Source organism: Halichoerus grypus, chromosome 13, assembly GCF_964656455.1.
Source record: "Halichoerus grypus chromosome 13, mHalGry1.hap1.1, whole genome shotgun sequence".
Taxonomy (NCBI): domain Eukaryota; kingdom Metazoa; phylum Chordata; class Mammalia; order Carnivora; family Phocidae; genus Halichoerus; species Halichoerus grypus.
Genome location: NC_135724.1, coordinates 87099542 through 87119236, shown reverse-complemented (window position 1 = coordinate 87119236; position 19695 = coordinate 87099542). Strand labels below are relative to the sequence as shown.

Sequence of the window (19695 nt, the reverse complement as noted above, 5' to 3'; positions counted from 1 at the left end):
ACATTTAAACGTGCGAAAGCGGAAGTGTGTCTGAGCATGTATTGTGTGAACGTGTGTCCGGAGGTCTGCGTGGATGTGTGCAAGTAAAGCTTTCCTACTCTGAACTCCTGCAAGGAGAATATAAAATTGTGGACTTTTGGGGGCACTGGCTGGCTCAGTCAGTAGAGCATGCAAGTCTTGATCTCTGGGTGATGAGTTCGAACCCTACATTGGACATAGAGGTTACTTAAAAAAAATTTTTTTAATTAAAAAATTGTGGACTTGTTTGTACTGGACGCATTTCTGATAGCTGTGTATGGGTCTGCTCTTGCCCCAATAACACTGTGTATCAACAAACAGGGAAATGGGAAAACACTAATGCAATGGATAGGAGTTTCCTTTTGGGAGGATGAAAATGTTCTGAGACTGATCATAGCGATGGTTGCACAACTGTGAATATACTAAAAAAACCCATTGAATTGTACTATTTAAATGGGTGAATTCTCTTGTATGTAAATTATGTCTCAATTCAGCTGTTCAACAACAACACCACCACCACACATGAACTTTCTTGTTCCTTTTGTCTACAGGTGAAGCGCAGCTCCGCGGAATCACCTCGGCTTGGCTCCTGGCAGCAGATGAGTTTGGGTATATGCTCCACATGTTTTATCTATGTGTCTTCATCCTGTTTGGATCGGCAACTGCTCAGGCGTGTTCCTTTCATGGTGAACAGCAGAAGTGCAAGGGGGCGAGTAGACGCCTGTAAAGTTTCTTAACACCTTGGCTCAGAACTAGCACTTGAACTAGTCACTTATACCCACATTCCATTGACTGGAAAAAAAAATCATATGGCCAAGTCCAACATCGACATGACAGGGAAATATATTTGCCTCACTCTCGTGTACTTCAAGGTCATATGGGGGAAGAGAGTGAAGAATTGAGAGTGATAATCCAATTTACCATGCATGTGTAACATGCTGCTCTTTCTTGCCTCCGCCCTGAGTCAGAGGTGAGAAGCCCAGCCTCATCGCTAATTTTGAGAAGAAACGCAATCACGCTCAGCATTTAGTGCTTTTCAGAACTTTGCTGCAGATTTCAAGGCTTATGGAGAAGGATCACACGGCACATTGCACAAACTTCCGCTGTATTTATGGCTCTACCACTCTCCCGTCTCTGCCTGGAGATTGCAGGGAAGACTTCCTGGAGGAGGTGACATCGGACCAGATCTTAAAGGCTAAGGAGGAGTTGGGCACAAGACAAGGACAGGTAAGAACATTCCAGGGAGAGGGAACAGCATAGATAAAGTGAGGAAACGTCTGGCAGAGTTAAGAAAATGGAAGTAGCTGGCATGACTAGCGTGGAAGGTATGATCTAGAGTGCTGAGTGCAAGGAGTTGTGGAGGATGAGGCCAGAGTGTTCCACAGGTCCATGAACAGTACAGCTTCTACTGTGTTCAGCTAGGCTAGAAGTCATTTTCCAGGATTACCTTCCCTGGATGGTTCTGGGTTGGCATTGGCCACAAGAGAGATCTGTGTGAGATGTGGAAGGTGGAAGTGAAGCCATGTTTTTTATGCTTGGAGGGTCAGTGCAGGGCCCCAGGCACTGTGGACACACATTCCAGTTGGTCCTCTCAGTTGTCCTCGTGGCTCCAAGTTCATCCGCCCAGGTTCCAGTTTGGCCTTGCTCCCATTCATGCCCAGCCCTCCTCCTTGACAGCTGATCTAAGTGATGCAGACACAAGATCATTGCCTGGGCACCTCTACCAGCTTCCATAATTGTATGTGTTCTATCCTTTCTTCTGTGCTGTTCATAGGGATTCTCTGGTGCCTAATACAGCCAGGATCACAGAGACCATTGTGCGCCACACTGAGGAGTTTGGGCTTCATCATTTAGAATGGTTTTTTTTCCCTCAAATTTCATTTTAGGGTCATTGTGACACAGGTAATGCTGTTACCCAAACCCCCTTCTTCCTGAGCATGTGGCTACATCTCTAGCCTCCTTTGCAGCTAGGTATAGCCATGTGATGAAGTTCTAGCTGAAAGAATGTGGGCTGATGTGAAGTGTGCATGTCCAGACCTGGCCCCCAAATCCTGCCACGTGACACTGTGGATTTGCTCTCTATTCTCCAGCCTGCGAGCTGAATGCAGGAGTCCAAGTGGACTCCAAGGCCTGAAGGGTTTCAGAGCCATTAGCTGGAAGGAGCACGGGTCCTCGAATGATTCCATGGAGCAGAGACCCCTCCCCCCCACCACTGCCCTGCATCGGGCTATGACTTGAGAAATAGAACTTTACTGGGTAAAGCCAGTAAGACTTGGAATTGTTCGCTGGAGTGGGTATCCGACCTTAACAAAAGCAACCACATTCACCATCCTGCCATTGTTGCTTTAATCACTTAAAAGAAACCCAATTCACTCTTTATAGCCTTAAATGTATTTAAAAGGAGAATTTTATGTTACTATCTGTGAACAGAAAACAGCATCACTCGTGGTAGAGAGAAGGTAATAGTAAAAAAATAAATGCACTGAAAATCAAACAATGATATGAATTTCTTGCTGGATACTGTTTCCGCCAAGGGCTCTGGAACCTAAGACCTGCTCTCACTTTGTCATAAAGAGAGATTAATGTGTGTTTGATAGGTGGTATTTTGGCAAGTACCAAACTGAGACTTTCTCTTAAATGTTCCTAAACCACCAGGGATAATCACACCACACTCTATGAAACTACCCAAACAGAAGAAAGCTGAACAATTTAAAAACATTTCTTATTATGGAAAACTGCAAACACATACACATAAATGCAATGAGAATAATAGTATAACCCCCATGTGTTCATTACTCAGCTTCAACAGCTACCAACCTTTTGCCATTCTTATACATCCACTATCTACCCTCCCATACACACACTTCTTTTTTTCCTGGTATATTTAAAAATAAAACCCAAACATCATATAATTTCACCTACAAATACTTTAGTACATAGTTCTAACAATAAGGACATTTAAAAAACATGTTTAAAAAGCAATACCATATTGTACTTAAAACTCAGTCTGTGTTCAATTTTCCCCAATGACCACGAAAGTGAGGTTTACACATGTTTGGTTTAAATCTGGATCTGAACCCAGCACACATTGCATTTGGCTGATAGGCACACAGTCTCTCTGAACCCCTTGTTGGATTGATTGCAGTAAACGGCCTCTCTCCATATCCACCTCGTTAGCGATGCGACTTCGCGGCTTCTCCTTTTGAGAGGTGGAGTCTATCTCCTGTCCTTGGAATCTGGGCTTGATCATGGGACTTGCTTCAGCCAACGGGATGCAGAAGTGATGCTGCATGACTTCTGGGCCCCGGGCGGTGAGATATCTTGCATGATCCCACTTATTCTCTTGCACCCCTGCCTCAGCCAGAGAACCAGCTCAGGCAGCTTGCTGTGGGGTACGAGGACTTGTGCAGGAGGACTTTCCTGAATGAGGCCATTCCAGACCAGCTGGTCCTCATCTGACCTGCCATCTGACCATCCATCAAACCTAGCCCAGATCAGCTCAGCCTGGCCCAGACCACAAGAACTGCCCAGCTGACCACAGACTCTTGAGAAATAATCAATTGTCATTTTAAACCACTACATTCTAGCGTGGTGTATTATTTAGCATGATTGTGGCAAACAACTGATCCAAGTCTACAAAACTTCCCCTCCTTTTAAAAATGTCATTTACTTGCTTAAGACACGAGGTCATTGGTTCTTTAGTTTTTGTCATTCTAAGTCTTCTTCTAATTGCATCCCATGTGTCATTTAATGTTAGTCCCCATATTTCTTGTAAATTAGGTAATCTTGAGGATGGATGTAATTCAGGTTGGTTTTTGGCAAGAATACTTTCTAGGAATACGTCCACTGCATTACACCAGTGGGCACACAATGTCTGGTTATCCCACTTTGAGTAATGTTAAGGCCTATCAGTGGGTTCAATGAATAATTTTAGACAAGGTTGGGATACCCAGGGAGACTTCCTGGAGGAGTCAGGCTTGAGTTGGACCCCTTTGAAGGACAAGTGGGATTTAGATAGGCCAGCAGAAGTTGGAAATATTCCAAGTGAGGAGGGAAGTGTGGATAGCATGAGTCAGAGAGTGTTCTGAAAACGTAGAGCAAAAACTGGTTAATCCTCCCTCATATCAGCTTCCACTGTTATCCTCTGGTCTAGAGGCCAGGGTAGGAACCAGATTTTATCTCAGGTTAATTCTAATAAATTGGTAATGAGTGCATGGAGTACTTTGTGGGGACACATTGTGAAATCGCACTCCTACTTAGTGGAACAGATTGCTGTAATTGACTACTGCTGTCTATCATGGGTCTGGGATGCTGGGTGGTAGTATGATTGCTGTGAATCTGCCTGAGATCAATGACTCTGCCCTCATTTCAGGGTCTTTTACACTGGACCCTAGAAAAAAATAAGGGCTAAATGGGATACCTGACATGACTTGTAGTAGACTTTGTTGGTTGCTTACCAACCTTCATTCACCTTTTTGTCTTTTTAATGGAACCTTAGGTATTGGATGGCAGAGACCAATTAAGACATAAACAATGACCTAGTTCTGGCCGGTGAGAAACAAAGGGACATCTGATCCTTGGACTTCAGTAGATTTTTTTTTTCTCCTGAATTAAAAAGAAATGTGTGAAGAGATGCTTCCCACCCCAACTTCCTTTGGAGGTGGTTGTATGAAGACATGATGCCTGGAGCAGTGGCAGCCATCTTGTGACTATGGGGAGATATGGCCAACATGTTAAGGACAGTGGACAAAAAATGGAAATAATCTGGGTTTTTGATGAAGTTGTTGAGTTATGAACAAACTCATTGCCAAATCTGTTACGTAAAATGAAAACCTTTATTATTTAATCCACATTTACTCAGGTGTTCTTTTACTTGCAGCCAAAGACAGCTCAAAGGACACACTGGCCATCTCCATGCTTCATGGGCATCGCTCAGGCTAGCATTTGCAAACTGGGTGTAGTCCAGGCTAGCATTTTCATAGCTGAGTCATGAAATCAATTTAGTAGGTCATGACCAACATTTAAAAAAATGAAACAGAATAGATAATATGAGAATGCACGGCACACAGAAAGGATAAATACTGTTTTCACAGAACTCTTGCTTTAAATATGTGTGTGTCAGGTCAGGTTCTTCAAGGAAGCAGGTCCTGAGACAGGATTTAGTGTTTGAGAGGTTTATTAGGGAGTATTGTTGAGATCAAGCCTGTGGAAGGGAGAGGAAGGAAGCAGGAGTGGGCAGCAGGGAGAGGTTAAGCTGGGACAGAGGCCCTGCAATGACCTTGACTAACCCCATAGGGAACGTGGGAGTTAAAATGGCTCTTCAGAATTGTGCTGAGTGAGCCAAGATAGCCAGGCCTTTATCCGCCACTCCCCCCCACCCCCCAGTCAATCATTGGACCCGAGCACTGCCTAGAAAAGGGTGTGACCTTGGGCAAGGTGGCTCCCTTCAGGTGAGGCAGGGACTCAGCCCAAGGGCCTGACAGCTGGAGGCTTTCTGCAGACAGCATTCCCAGAAGTTAACAAAGCCCTCCTTGGGGGAGAATGGAGCATTTCCTGTCCATCAGCATGTGTGTGTGTGTGTGTGTGTGTGTGTGTGTGTGTGTGTGTGTGTGTGTGTGTGTGTGTCAGCTAAACCAGGCTGTCATGCAAATGCATTCCTTAACTGTGGGTCCTGGTCAAAGTGGTTCGCAGGCCTCTGGCTGGGCTGGGTCGCACTTCCATTGCAGTTGTTTTCCTTCTAATTAGCTTTTGGGGTGTTGTCACCTTTCCCAAGGCTCCGTCTGTGAGAGGCAGCCCTGTCTTGGTGAGACAGCCCCCTGGCACACTGGAACACCAACGCCAAGCCCAGCTGCTGGTCCTCCCATGTATTAAGAAATGGTAGCTGCTGCCAATGTCCCCAGATGAAAACGACTAAGGAGGATTAAAGCCAAGCAATGTCATTATCCCTGATGAAGTACACACACAGGAGCCCGATGCTCCTCCAGGGCCCCCCTTGATCCTGTCTTGGCAGGCTCCTTTACCTTCAGTTCATTTCTATCTCCCTTCCCCAGCAGATTGTCTTTAGCAAATTGTATTTTAAGTCATGTAATTATAAGTGGGTTAGAGCTCGGAGCAAACGCTGTTCTTGGCAAAAGTCTGGAGGAAACTCTCATGCTGTTGGTTTGCAAAACCCTCCATTAGCGGCTCTTTGGTTGTTGCCTGGAAGGGGGGAGGGCAGGAAGGAGGGCAAAAACCACAGGGGGCTGTGCTTCTGCCCTCTGATTGGGAAAGAAGGCCCCAACTTTCTGCGGAGCTGGAATTACAGTCAGGCTTCCTATGTGCCAGAATGCCCAGGGGTGGGTGAAAGCTGCTAAAAATGCAGATTCCTGGGCCCTTCTGAAGATCCAAGAGTTGGGCTCTCCAGGAGGATGTGACTCAGAAATCTGCATTTTAAAGGTATTTATTTATTTATTTATTTATTTTTAAAGATTTTATTTATTTATTTTAGAGAGAGCACGCGCGAGAGCAGGTAGAGGAGCAGAGGGAGAGGGAGATAATCTCAAGCAGACGCCATGTTGAGTGTGGAAGCCATGCCAGGCTCCATCCCTGGACCCCGAGCAAAACCAAGAGTGAGCGCTTGACAGACTGAGCCACCCAGGAGCCCCTCCGAAATCTGCATTTTAAAAGACTTCTCACTTTGAAATAATTCTACTCTTACAGAAAAGTTACAAAACTAGTGCAAAGGATTCACATATCCCCCTGACCCCGATTTTCATCCCTTTCCTCTATCATTCCTCTTTCCATATGTAAGTATGCACATTATTTCCTTCTGAACCATTTGAGAAGTTGCAAATGTGATGCCTTTTACTTTTGCTTATCTCCTAAGGACAAGGAAATTGTCCATAACTACAGCATAATTATCAAATTCAGGATATTTAGCATTGATACAATACTATTATCTCATCTACAGTACCTAGCAAATTTAATTCAGGATATTTAGCATTGATACAATACTATTATCTCATCTACAGTACCTAGCAAATTTAATTCAGGATATTTAGCATTGTTACAATACTATTATCTAATCTAGTACCTAGCAAATTTCTCAACTTGTCCCCCCCTTTCTTAATAATCCAGAATCACAGAGTGCTTTTAGTTGTCATTTTTTTTTGTCCCTTTTAATCTGAAAGTGTCTCGGCTTTTTTTTTTTTTTTTTTTTTTGGTCGTTCATGCCCTTGACATTTTCAAAGAGTCTAGACCGGTTGGTTGGCAGAAGATCCCTTGGTTTGCATTTGTCTGGGGAAGCTGTGTTGCTAACATCTCCGTTGACCTTGAGCCCTTTGAAAAGATTGGGCAGCCCCTCTAAGACGCAGATGCTCAAAACTCTTACCTCCCAATAATGCCCATGTCCAGAGGATTTTGAAACAATAGCTTTATGGGGCACCAGATTTAGCTCATCCGTGAGTTTGCAACTTTTTTTTTTTTTTTTTTAAGATCCGATTTGCTCAGAACTCAAATCCGAGAGATTTCTTTAATTGCCTGCATTGCTAAGCTGGGGGAGTCTGGAGGGATCCCACTGGGCTTTTAATTTCTCCGACTTTGATCCGCTGTAAGGCGGGAGGGTTCTGGCAAGGTCAGCGAGCAGGCTGCTGGCTTGGGGTGGGAGGTGGGCTGGTGGGAAGCAGCAAGAGGACAGATGGGTCAAGATTGGCGGGAAGAAAAACAGCACCCCTTTGCTCCACGCGCAGACGTGCCGTGACCTGCAGGCGCTCGCTCGGCCGGATTTCCTCACCAGGTCCTCCCAACCCACCTCGGGTGAAACTTCGTTGCTCCCTTTTGCAGATGTGCGACTGAGGCTCCCAAAGGTGCCTTCAGTTACCCCTCGGTCCTTAGGGAGTGGCTGAGCTGGGATTTGAACCTAAGTCCGTCAGACTCCAAAGCCGGTGTGTATTGGGTACTTAACCAGTAAGGCCCCCAAGGAACAATGCAAATAAGGTCGGGAGAGCTCCGGAAAAACCCTCAAGTCTGACACTGAGGAGCATGCGATTTGACCCAGCCACCTGCATAAGTGAAACTGTGATGGGTCCGTATTGGGTATCTGTCCCGTGTCTGTTGGGTGGTCTTTCCACCTCACCATCAGCAACTGTCTGGATGCGTGCTGGGAGCCAGAGGGCCTGAGTTCCTGTTCTGACTGCCCTTAACCAGTTGCACCCTCAGGCAACTATGGTTGTCTCTTGGTTGCCCCTCCGGACCTATTCCTCCCTCCACTCCCCTGCTTTCTGTGCCGAGAAGGCAGTAGGCTCCCTTGCCCTCTGCTTCTGGTTAAGTTTGGCCAATGGGAGCCTGGGAGGAGATGGTATTTATTTTCTCAACTCCTTCTGGAGGGACCCCTTGCATTCTTCTACTAAAGGCCCCGTTTCAGCCAGGCCTCTCTCATGGCAAGGACAGCTGCCACGTCCAGGTCCTGGTAGCTTCCCCTCCCCTCTTGGCTTCGTAGCTCTGGGATAGGGTGGGAGGGGCTCCTCGCTGTTGCTATTCACGGGTTATTGCACTGCTCCTTACAGGTGTCCCAACCTGCCCATACCTGAGCCAACGGACCCTTTATTAAACTCTTGCATTTCACTAATTTCTCTAGGAGGGAGAGGAGGGAGGCAGGGAAGGACTTCGCAGAGGAGGTGCTTCTGACCAGATCCTGGAAAGATGAGCAGGCTTAAGACAGGCAAAGAAGGGGGAAAGGCATTCTAGGGGGAGGGAACAGCATGTGCAAAGCCACTCTCATTCTAAAGCTACTTGCATTGAGGGCTTACTATAAGCTTTGTGCTAAGCCCTTTGCATGTATCAACTCCTCCTAACAATCTTTAATTGTTGATACAATCACCCCCATTTTACAGATGAGGAAACTGAGGTACAGAGAGCTCAAGCAACATGTTATATAGCTGGAGAGACAGCGAGACTCTGGGACCCAGGCTGTAGCCACTCTCCTGTCTCTGGGACATGAAGACAAATTTGTAGTTTGAATGGGAATTCATGAAACAGGAGGGCAGGAGTGGGTCCACCCAATCCTGATCTTGGGACGAGAAGCCTTTGGGGCACTTTGGCTGGTTGGGTGGCAGGACGATAGCAAGACGTTTTGCTCTGACGCAATGCCCAGGATCACCTGTTCCAATCCCTGCTCAACCCCTTCCGAGCCTTGTCACCTTGGCACGTTGCCTAACCTCTCTGTGCCTTGATTTTCCCTTCTGTAAAATGGGGATGACCACATTACCTATCTCGTAGGATTATTGTAAAGATTAAATGAGTATATGTAGCAAAAGCACTCAGAACAGCATCTGGTAAACCCTGTGAGTTACTTTATGTTTGCTATCACCATCATCATCATTATCAGCACCATCTCATTATCTACTGCAAACCCATGCGTGTGTAGAGCTGAAAGAATTGAGCACTTTTGGCAAATTCACTCCTCCCCCTGCTGCTTGGGTCTGAGCTGGTGTCTGCTAAGTCATTTTACTTCTCTGTCTTCCTCTGCCAAATGGATACCTTTCCCCAACTCTCCGGCCTCCGGACCCTCTCAGAAGGAGCCTTGAGAATTCTGAGTTCTTATATTTCAGGATTGAAGTGAGAGCTCTTATTGATCATCATCGTCTCCAGAAGGGCAAGGAATCTAGCTCACTGCCATAAGCAGTCCTAACCTCCCAACTTCTCCTTCACTCGCACACTCATGCAGTGTCTTTATTGAGCATCTACTGTGTACCCATCACTTTGAAGGGGGCAGGGGCAGGACCGTAGCAAGGACAATAGGAGACAAGATTCCCTCTCTTGTGAAGCTGACATGCTGGAGGGGATGGCAGCAGGCAAGTAAATGACAAATGAATACATAATAGCAGAGAGAAATAAATAATGGCAATGAAAATTAAAACAAAGGCAAAGGAGGGAAAGGCGCTAGAGAATAGCTGAGAGGGGGCAGGAGGAGTGGTGTATGAGTATTTTAGACTCAGGGAAGGGCCTCTTCCCAGGATGCCCTGGAGTATCCTGGGATACCTGCAATGTCCAATAAAGTTCCCCTGGGAATTTGTGGCGGACACTGCCATCATTCCTAAGGGGTCTCCCGTCGGTGACTCTCGCCCCCTCCCATCCATCCTCCATATTGCGGCCAATGTGGTCTTTCCAAATTTGACCACATCACCCACTTGCTTCTCACTGTGGCTAGGAGGACTCAAATCCCCACTGCAGCCCATCAGACCTGCCTTGTCTAGTCTTTTCTACCTCCTGCCTCAACTTTGGTCATGCCCCCCTCCTATGGTGGGGCCCAGTCATTTAGGCTGTCTGATTCCTACCTGCCTGAATACCCTTCCCTCTGTTTGCCTCAGTAACACTCACTCCTCCATCTCAAATGTCTCTTCCTCCAGGAAGCCTTCCATAACTACATCAGACCCCCCCCCCACCTCCTGGGATTTTCCTACATAGAACTCACCACAGTTGGTAATTATATATATGTATGCCATTTTATTAATGTCTGACTTCCCATTAGAATATAAACCCCCTGAGGACGTGGAGCTGGTCTGTCTTATTCACAGGTATTTCCCCAGCACCTAGAACAGTGCCTGACTTTTAGTAGGAGACTTATAAATGTTTCTGAATGAATGACCGGAGCTCTAAAGAGGAATCAAGGAGCCATCAAGCAATCACCAGCAAACAGGGAAGATAAGAGAATAGTTCTTGTACAATCTGATAAGTATGATAATACTTATCAATACTGGTACAGTATGCCAGGTGCTGAGTAGGGATCCAGAAGAGGTAACAATAAGTGCTTGGCAGAGGAAGGCATTGAGCATTCCATAGGAATTATGTGATTCATCCTGTTTCCCTTTTTGCCTGGAGATACCTGCCCATTCTTCTCGTTTGTGTCTGCTCATCTTTCTTTTATCTTCTTATTGAAAGTTGCCTCAGGGTCCTGATCAAAGATAGTAAGACCTCAACTAGAAATGAAATAGAGATATGCATAAGGATGAGGGGGCAACGGTACTCTGTACCGACCCCTCTAGAAACACTGGCAGCAGCAGCAGATAGAGATGTATGCACAAAGATGTTCACTGCAGCACTGTTTATAAATATAAACAAATGGAAACAACTGTCCATCAGTAGGATCTGGTTAATAAGGACGTATCTGCCCCCCAAAAGACTGAAGTGGACATATTCCCACAGTTCTCAAATTTTAGTGTATAAAAGCATTACCTGCAGGTACTTGTAAATGCAGATTGCCTCTCCCCTCAGGTCTGATTCAGTAGTTTCGGGTGGAGCCTGGGAACCTGCATTTTAAATGAGCATGCTAGAGGATGCGATGTGGAGAGACTGCAGCCCAAGCCTGAGCAGCTGATATTGACATGGGAAGTGGCTCAAGACATGCCATCAAGTGGAAAATCAAGCGTCAGTCTGTTTATGTATGTGTACATGGCACATTTTGATTGAGCCTTACATAGGCCAGCCCTTTGCTAGGCTTTCTATGCAATAGCTCACCTAGGAAGTAGGAACTATTATTATCCTCATCTTACAGATGAGAAAATGAGGCTCAGACAGGCGATGTCCCTAGCCCGTGTCCCATAGCTGGTTAGTGGCAAAACTGGGATTTGAACCCAGATGTATCTGATTCCAGATACACTATGCAGAGTGCTTAGATATGTGTGATACATAGAAGCCTATGTTTGACCCCATGTAGGATCAAAAATATGTTCTTTAAGTGCTATTATCCCTTTCAAGCAAAAATCAGTGTATTTTTTTTTTGAGTAGGAAATACATTCACATGATTAAAAAAAAAAACTGTATAAAAAGGTGTTGTGGGAAGTTTCCCTCCATTCTCTGTCTCTCAGGTACCCAATTTCCATCCCATTGCCCCCCTTCCAATCCCAGGTAACCCTGTTCTGAATGTCTGTCCATCCTCCTCAATATCCTTATGCCAATAAGGCGAATGTGAAAGGTGGGTAGTTTCTAGCGATCTGAAGGGAGTGAACCTGAAATGCCAACAGACGTTACCATAAGAAGCACAGGAGGTCAGAGGTGGGGCCTGGTTTCTGAGCCTGGCTGCCTGGGTTCAAATCCTAGCATTGCTGCTTGCTAGCAGCAAGGCTGGGTGCAAATTACTTCACCTCTCTGGGCCTCAGTTCCCTCATCTGTAAAGTGGGGATAATAATGAATCTCAGAGAAGAGATAATATCAGCTACTGTTTATTAAGCACTCGCAGTAAATCCAGCACGTAATGAATCCCATAGAAGCGTTTTCCCTCTGAATGTATGGAAACAAGCGGATATTAAAAAAAGTTTCTACTCTGACCTATGGATTCAGAATGTCCTGGGTCTGGGCTCTGCCACTTGCATTTTTAACAAGTCCCTGGAGGATGCTAAATCATGAGAGCCTCCCAGCAGAATTCCAGGTTGCTTCTGGGTCCTATTGGATACTTGCTAGTTTGTTGGGATCTAAGACAATTGGCTCATTTTGAAATCAGAAATGAATAACAGTCGCCCCCCTCCAAGAAAAACTTGCCAAGCTCCTGAGAAGGGGATTTCCTGTCCAAGTTCAGAGCCCAAGCCCTGACACACTGCTCCCCCTACCCGTGAAAAGCCTCAGGAATCCAGTCCTGAGGGGGGGTCTCCTCAGTTGGCAGTGTCCACTCACCCCTCCCTCGATTTACCACCTTCAGACTCTTCCCCGTTTCAAAGAGGCCAAGTCCCTCCTCACCCAGGCTCCCAACAGGCTGGAGAAGTCATGGGTTGTGCAAGTTAATTCAAGGGCCACCTTGACCATTGGCCTCTTAGGAGCACAAATTGTTCCTGAGGAGTTTGGCTCACTTCCTGGAGACAAAGGGAGACACTAATTTACCTCTGACTGCTCTTTGGGTGTTAAAAAGGTCCCAGTGTTCTCTTGGGGCAGCTGCCTGTCATGTACCCAATCAGTGAACCTGACTGGATCTGGGCGCACCCCTACTTGGCACAGAAAACACTGACTTCTTTTTCTGCTTGCTTATTTGCTACCAGGATGTTTTACTCATTATCACAGTCAATCTACCAAGTTCTTTATCCCCATTAATGTAATTAATTCTCACAAGGACTGTTGTCACCCCCAATTCACAGAAGAGCAAGTTGAGGCCTGACTGCTATGTGTCTCCCAATGTCCTTTTCAAAGCAAAAGAAATCCAACTGTTAGTGGGGAACATGGCCACCTGGAATTTCCCAGCCTCCTTTGTGGGTAGGTGGGGACGTGTGACTGAATTACGGCTAAAGAAAGTGAGGGAGACGGTGAACTCTGAGAGATGGTGGATGTGCTCCCTTTGTTGTTGCTTCTTTGTCCCTTCTTTTACCTGCTGTCTGGAATGCAAATGCCACCATCTTGGACCATGAGGTGGGGCCCTGAGTGGAAGTGCATCTGGCTGGGAGGACCCTTCAGCCCTGACCCTGCCCAACACTATAACCAGGCCTGGTCTGGACTTTTTCATCAGAGAGAAATAAGCTCCTTTCTTCTTTAAACTTTTTTTTTTTTTAATCGAGCCAACCTCAATATCAAACACCGTGGCAGAGCTGGGATTTGAGCCTCTATCTGTCTGACTCTTCGCTAACCTAACTGCAATTGTGGGGGTGTATCATATAGCCCCATAGAACAGGTGCCACCTTGGTATGGGGGAATTGGGAGCCAAATTCCATGTTATCCCCTATAGGCCCTCTCTGCCTGGCCTTATTAAGGCCCTCTCTACCTGATGTGGAATCTGGGTGATGATCTGAGGCCGTAGGCAGTGGAGGCTGAGGGAATCCACTCCTTTATTCCACAGATGTTTATGAGAGTACACTGTGGGCCAGCCCTGTGTTCAATGCTGGAGCCTTCTGGGTAAGGGCCTTGGGGGATTGCCGTGTGGCCCCCAGGCCTTCCCATCCCTATATCCTTGGCATTGTGGGATTGCTGTCCCTCCCATCAAGAAGTGGAGTCCATTTCTCTAGCCCTCCAATCTGGACTTGGCCATGTGGGTTGCTTTGGCCCATTAGGGCATTAGCAAACCTGTTGCAAGCAAAGGCTTGGAAGGGAGCTGTGCACTGGGAATTGTCTGTTCCTGCTGCGAGCCCTGTAATCACTGTCCGAGGGAGCTGGCTAGCCTGCTGGGTGAGGGATGCGTGGTCATTGAGCCCACTGCTGAGCATGTGAGTGAGGACCTCCTAGATCTTTCAGTCCCATAAAAGCCACCCCAGGCCACAGTGACCCAGAGTCATGAGAAATAGTAAATGTTTGCTGTTTAAGCCACTAAGTTTTCAGGTGTTTTGTTATTCAGCAAAAGCTGACTGGCTCAAGGAATGTCAGTGGCATAAGCTCTGGCTACAAGTTATGATAAGATTCATCATCTCACATATCAAGAAGTTGGAGGTGGGTTGAGCAGTGCTGATACTGCAGCTCAGTGATGCCATAAAGGGCCCAGGTTCTCTCTATCTGGTCTGTCATCTTCAGTGTATTGCTTTATTCCCCAACCTCATCCCCTCATGTTGTCAAGGTGGCTGCTGTATGCTCCACACATGATGTCCTCACAAGACAGCATCCCAAGCATGAAGTTGTGACTCAGTGGGTGAGAGCCTTCTTTTTGTGCAGCTCTTTATTGGGTATAAAAATATTTTCTTAAAGTTTCCACCTTCAGTTCATTGGCTAAGACATGTGTCTGCACCCAGACCAATCAACGTCAAGGAGAAGTAAGATTGGCACATTTGGCTTTGACTAATCATGATTTGTCCCCTGAGGTTGGGTATATTGCTGCCTAAACAAAATCAAGTTTCTGCTCAGGGAACATGCTTTGGGAACTGCTAGGGGCCAGTGAGTGCGGTGGTTTTCCACCAGGGTGATGGTGCCCCCCATGGGACAATGGGCAATGTCTGGAGACATTCTGGGTCGCCATTATTGTGGGAGGAGTGTGTGGGGGGGGATCCTGCTGAACATCCTTCTATGCACAGGACAACCCCCCACCCTTCCCCTGCCAAACAAAGAATTATCAGGTTCAAAATGTCACTAGTCCACACAAAAATTTGTGAATGTTCATTGCAGCATTATTCATTATTCAAAACGTAGAAACAACCCAAATGTCCATCAACCGTTGAATGGACAAACAAAATGTGCTCCATCTCTACAACGGACTACGGTTCAGCCATAAAAAAGAATGAGGTATTGATCCATGCTACAAAATGAATGAACCTTGAAGACATTATGTTAAGTGAAAGAAGCCAGATACAAAAACCACATGCTATATGATTCCATTGATGTGAAGTATCCAGAATAGGCAAGCCCACAGGGACAGAAAGTAGACAGTGGTTGCCAGCTGCTGAGGGAAGGGGAATGGGAAGTGACTGCTAAGGGGTATAGGGTTTCTTTTTTGGGTGATGAAAATGTTCTAAAATTGTGGTCATAGCTACACAACTCCACATATACCAATTAGCATTGACTTGTATACTGAAATGGGTGAATGGTAAGATATGAGAATTATATTCCAATAGAGCTGGATTTTTTTAAATCAGTAGACAAGATTGACAGACCCTAAACTTGTAGGTAATTAGGTAACAGAAGAAAGTTGGGGATCAAATGAGGGGACTGTGAAAGGCAGGCTAAGGAGTTTGAACTTTATTACCACTGATGGGTGACAAGATTAGTGGACTCATAACTGAATATACATCCATATTTCAAGATTCTTTGAGCACCTACTCTGTGGGGCATTTTCAGGTACATCATCCCCTGTAATCCTCATGAGGAGTTTGTAGTTAGGTCTGCATCTCATTGTAGAGACGAGCAAGCTGAGGCTCAGAGAGGTTCACTGACTTGACTGAGACTGCGCAGCTGGTAAGTTGCAGAGCTGGGGTCTGGACGCATTTAGATTTGCCCTTGACCCCAGGGGCTTTCCACTGCTGTGTGCTGACTTTCAGTGAGGGCAGTGACCCAGGGGGTGGCACGCGGGTCATCTGCTTTGGCTCTCTCCCGCCACAGCCTTGGTTGGAGCCTGAGGTCTTGGGAGCACCCCGGGAGGCCCTCCCTTGAGTGCTGACGATCCTCTCTTCTCCTCATCCCTCTGCCCATGCTGTAGCTGGCATCTGGATGAGGGTTGGTTGCATAGCAACATGGATACAGATTCTGCCCTGAGCCAAAGGAACCATCTCCTCAGTCTTGGCTGTGGGAACCTCAGGGAGAACAGCCCCAGGAGATCCTGAGGGAGCCAGGAATGAGTCGGGAGGGCAAGGACGGCTATGCCCTGGGAGGACCTGGAGACACTCCCAGGGGACAGTGAAGGAGAAGCAGGAGACTTGAGTCAATCATAACAATATTATTACAACCACAGTTCCATTTCTTGAGCACTACCCGTATGCCAGGCACTATCCACAATCCTCCCCCAACACCATGCAATAGGTTACTATTCTTATGTCCTCTTTGCAAATGAGGATCTGGGGCCCACAGAAGCTAATCGACTTGTCATGCAGCCAGACAGTGGGGAAGCTAGGATCTGCACCCAGGCCTTGCTGAACCCAGCTCAGCCCCCATTACAGCCCCGGCTGGGAACTTGGAGGAGAAAATCCACCACGTGTCTCCCAAGACCCCCTGTGTGGCCTGCTCCACTGTCCCTGTCACTCTGCTTGTTCCAGACATATCGTCCTTGCTTCATTTCCTCAAATACTCCAACCTCTGTCCAGCCACAGGGCCTTTGCCCTTGCTCTTCCTTGTGCCTGGGGTGTTCTTCCATCTACTCTCTTCACTTGGTTTACTCCTACCCATCGTCTGGTCTCCAATGGAACATCATTCATTCATCATTGACCCAAACATAGTTACTGATTGCCTCCTGTTGCCAGGCAAACATTAGCAAATAAAATATACATGATCCCAGCCCTCTTGGAGCTTATAAGCTAGTAGAAGAGACAATTAATGGACAAGTCACAATTGCATGGGAAACATTCCCTGACGCCCCAGACCTTTGACAATAATCATTAATTATCAGTTAATTGCAGAATTATTTATTTAATGCTGGTCTTTCTTCCTAGGCTGTAGGTTCTGTGAGGCCAGGGACTGTGAGGCTGTATTGTGAGGATCAGTATTATTATTATCCCCATTTTATAGATGAGGAAATTGAGGCACAGAGAGCTTAAGCAATGTGCCCAAAGTCCCACAGCTGGTAACTGGTGGAGCTGGGATTTGAACCCATGGCTCCAGGGTCCATGTTTTCTATCAGTAGACTATGAGAAAGAAGAAGAAAGAAAGAAAGAAAGAAAGAAAGAAAGAAAGAAAGAAAGAAAGAAAGAAAGAAAGAAAGAAAGAAAAAGAAAGAAGAAGGAAGGAAGAAAGAAAAAGAAAGAAAGAAAGAGAAGGGAAGGAGGGAGAGAGAAGGGAAGGAGGGAGAGAGAAGGGAAGGAGGGAGGGAGGGAAGGGAGATGGGGAGGAAGGGAGAAAAAAGGTAGGCAGATAGGAAGGAAGAAAGACCTCATCCGTGGTCATGCATTCGGTGGCCAGCCAGACCCTGCAGGAAGTGATCTATTCCAGAGCCAGGCCCAGCCTCCTGGGTCCCAGCTTTCCCAGCAGCTGTGTGGCAGCCCAGGGTTGCACAACAGGCTGGGAAGCTCCTTATATAACATACCACCCACCAGCTTGCTTCGGGCCACAGGGAGGGGAGCAGGAGAAGACAGCTTTGAACGTCAGAGGAACCTTTTGGGATCTGCATTCCAACCTCTGCTTCTTAGCTGGGCAAACTGGGGTCTCAAGAGTACAATCTCACAGCTCCTGAATCCAGCCCAGCATTCTAGAAAGTACTCAGTTACTCTGTCCCAGTTTTCCAGAGGGTGCATTCTCAACATCTATGTGCCAATAACCTGGGCTTTCTGGGGCTTTCTATATTCTCATATTAAGGAAGAATTCTGGCCAGAGAGACAGAGAACAGTTTTACACAAGGCTGGGGCCAGGAAAGAGAGCCAAACCCTGTTTATACAAAAGAAGTCTGATGTTACTGAGTTTGGACCATGTGTCAAGCAGTGTGCTAAGAATTTCACATGGATCCCTGCCTCCAATAGCATATAGTGAAGGAGAACTTACTGTTTCTATTTGACATAATTTTGTTCCCTTTCTTACCAGCTGTGTGACCTTGGGCAAGTCCCTTCATTTTCCTGAGCTTCCTTTTCTGTTTGACATTAGCAAGATAAAGGGACTCATTCAAAGTCACTTGCTGGGAAGAAGGAAAGCCAGATTTCCCCATCCACCAAAAATTGCTGATCTATGAAAACTTACTACTATTTTGGGGCAGAGAGTAGGCAGAGCTGATTAAGACTCCACTTCTGCTCTCAATGAGATTACAGTCTTGAGAAGGAATAATAGCAAATGTTTGGTTTTTTTGTTTGTTTGTTTTCCTTGACAGATTGCCTGAATCAGTAATGCATGCCTCCCTGGACGGCATCATGGGGGATCTGTAGGGGAAGCGTGCCCGGATTGATTAGTAATGTCTGCCACGGGCCCCGCAGTGAGGAAGGAAGGATCTGCCTCATCTGGAGTTGGAGACAGCCCAGGTAGAGTTTGGAATGGGACTGCTAAAAAACAAGTGAGGGTCTGTATGTAGTTCTGCGGGGGGGGGGGGGGGGGGGGGGGGGGGAGTTGGCACTTCAGGGAAAACTATTAAAAACAAAAAAACAAAAAAACACGGGAAATGATGACAAATGAAGGGAAAGACGCGTGGTGTCGCAGCTTTCCAAACTGGAGATCTTCGGAGAGACAGGACAGCAGCCTAGAGAGCTCACAGGCTCTGGGCAAAAAGAAACTCCGAATTCAAATCCTGACTCAGTCACTTGTTTAACCTGCGACATATCATTTAACCTCTCTGAACCTCAGTTTCTTGTTCTGTAAATCGGGGAGGGGGGGAGGTAGGTTATTGGGATGATTGCTGAGTGCTCATTCTTGCTGGGTGAACCTGGACAACAATGATCCAGAGAGGTGTTGTGAGCTCCACTCCCTGCAGGACTGCAGGGGTGACATTCACTGTTGTCTGCGTAAATGGCGCCCCCTGGTGCACCAAGGTGAATGATATCTCCCGGAGTTAGGCGACATGGCAGCCTGGGTCAGGAATCAGAGGCCCAGAGAGGTTATGTCACTTGCCCAAATCACACAGCTAGCACCTGGCAGCGGTGGGATCTGAGCTCAATTCTGACTCCACAGCCCAAGCCAATAACCACCATGCCCTCCTGCCCACCACTGGTTTGTCAAATCTGGAAAACTGTTCCGTGTCCATGATTGTTAGAACTTTGGGAGATTGCATGAACTGTGTACCTTCCCTACGTGATTTTCTCACATAGCAAATGAGCTCATGCCTGCAAAAATCCCAAGCACAGGGCCTGGTGTGCAGTGAAAAGTAACTCAGAGTGAGGGCACCTGGGTGGCTCAGTCGGTGGAGTGTCCAACTCTTGACCTCAGGGTCATGAGTTCAAGCCCTGCATTGGGCATGGAGCCTACTTAAAAAAAAAAAGAAAGAAAGAAAGGAAAAGTAACTCAGAGTGGTGAACAAGAGGCTTGCTGGGAGATTGAACCCTCCCTTGCAGCTAAGTGTCCGGGGCAACCGGAAAGGAAGGGGGTGGGAGCAGCATTTTCCAATGAAAAGGAAGCAGAAGAGTCCTTGGGCTTGAGGCAAAGAGGTAAAAGAAGCCGAGAAAAGAGATTTGAGGATGAGCG

General features: G+C 46.6%; 1 long non-coding RNA gene across 1 annotated transcript in view; it reads left to right on the top strand.

The window, feature by feature from the left end:
* Positions 1–18629, top strand: part of LOC144379941 (uncharacterized) — a 120050-nt gene extending 101421 nt beyond the window's left edge. The window contains exon 2 of the long non-coding RNA XR_013443510.1: positions 18593–18629. This is a non-coding gene — a long non-coding RNA (uncharacterized LOC144379941). The remainder of the gene's footprint in view (positions 1–18592) is intronic.
* Positions 18630–19695: the final 1066 nt, after the last annotated feature.